General features: G+C 35.1%; 1 long non-coding RNA gene across 1 annotated transcript; it reads right to left on the reverse strand.

The window, feature by feature from the left end:
- Positions 1-320: 320 nt before the first annotated feature.
- On the reverse strand, positions 321-1,718 carry LOC110905875. Its single transcript, XR_002573502.2, has 3 exons — positions 1,632-1,718; positions 1,085-1,150; positions 321-453 (listed from the first exon to the last, which is right to left on the reverse strand). It is a non-coding gene; the product is annotated as an uncharacterized LOC110905875 (long non-coding RNA).
- Between the last annotated feature and the right edge of the window lie 213 nt (positions 1,719-1,931).

Here is a 1,931-nt window from a genome sequence, read left to right on the forward strand (position 1 = left end):
GCCAAGTATATAACTTTGCCTTATCATCTATACTAAGTGTACTTCCCGGGTTCGAGTATATCACTATACTCCTCCCATACACAATAAATCGTTACCCTTTTTAATCTTTTTAAATTTAATTTGCTTTAAGTAAATTCTTACCGGATGTTGATCAAGCCTTGAACCGAACACAATTCTCTTTAACCTTAGCTCTGAATACCAACTTGTAACACTCTAAATAAATTGCCCACTATTTAAAGCGACTAGATAAGAAAGATCATAGTCATTTAAAACATTTAGTACATAAGTGTTTGAAAACTACCACTAAACTTAAAGGACACATAAGTAATTCTTTCATTACAAAAGTTTTCACAAAATGAACTCCTAAAACAAAAGTGAAGATCATCTTCTTGAAAGTGTTCGGTTCATAAGTCTTGAGTTGATCACCATCCGCTTGATTGACTTACTTGAAATCTGGAAATTTAACAAAATACCAAGGTTAGAATCCCTCAAATTTCACATAATTAAGTGTGCGTTTAAATCGGATTCAAAATATGAAATTAAACAAAACTTGACATTTCTAGCCGGACTCCACCGTAAATTACGATGGTCACCGTAATTTACGGTAAGAGCTGGACGTTTAAGGTTCTACCGTAAATCAGTAGAGAACCACCGTAAAGGTTTACTCTCTACCGTAAATTACGGTGATACCGTAATTTACGGTAGTCTCTGCATATCCTTCCTATTTGCTGTTTTGACCCGTTTATACCAATTCCTGCACTTTAAGGTCATCAAAGCACAGCACGGGGTATTCCTTTACAGCAATTATGATCCGTTTAGGATCCCTTACTTCTACCCACACGCTCCCATTACCGGTTTGCGTGACAATAATATTCTTCCCATTACCCGACACACGGGTTTATGGACTACGGATGAGGTACTCCCGTTACCCGGTTTGTACCCACCACTATAACTTATTTGGTTTGCCATTATGAGGTCCCTCATTTCAAGCAACCAAACCATCGCGACTCTCTATTATTCATAACTAGTAAACCGTTAAAATGAAAACTAGATCATCAACATTATAGTAGCGTTAACCACGTACCTTAGAGCTTTCCCTTTTGGCGAGCGTCCGCACCGGCTTGACTTCCCGACGCCTCGCTCGTGTTGCCTAAAACATACAAACCAATTTATCATTAGAACCATTCGGCTCATGATTAAGCTTGTTACTTAACCAACACCACATTTGTGTCGATCAATGTCTTTTAGGCATTTTATCAAGCATCTTGTGTGCATAATTTCTTACAATTTGTGACTAAGTTTAACATTCATGATTTAGCCATAGCAAACATCAAATTAAGCAATTTTGCTAAATTTTTACATCAATAATTTCTGAATCTTGTTCATAAAGCTTGAATTACTCTAGGACATATCAAAATCCTAATGTTTCATACTTTCTACAAAAACCCACATATCACCTCTAATGGTGATCATGAACTTTACAAGAATTAAACCAAATTTCAACAAGAAATCTTCTAGGGTTCATCCTTATACACTATTTCAATTAAAACAAACATCATGCATGATCAGATTTGAACCTCATGATTTTATCTAAAATCTAAGGTAGAACCAAATCATGAAATTTTACATACCTTACGATCCCTTAGTCAAGGTGATCACAAATCTATATTCAGATTTCAATTCGGACTCGATTTGCACCTTCAATTGATAGATTTTGTGAACTTTAGGGTTTGAGGGGAATCCCCTTTGTTCCTGCGTTCTTGATCGATTAAACACACACTTAGGTGTGTGTTTAGTGTATTATTTTTACTAATAATAATTTAAGTTCCTGAATTGACAATTTTGGTCCCTCAATTATACATGGACTATAGAACAAGGGTTTTTTTTTTTTTTATTAAACTTTGTCATATTGTGTTAAGATTTTTACTAAC

This window comes from Helianthus annuus, chromosome 2, assembly GCF_002127325.2.
Source record: "Helianthus annuus cultivar XRQ/B chromosome 2, HanXRQr2.0-SUNRISE, whole genome shotgun sequence".
Classification (NCBI taxonomy): Eukaryota; Viridiplantae; Streptophyta; class Magnoliopsida; order Asterales; family Asteraceae; genus Helianthus; species Helianthus annuus.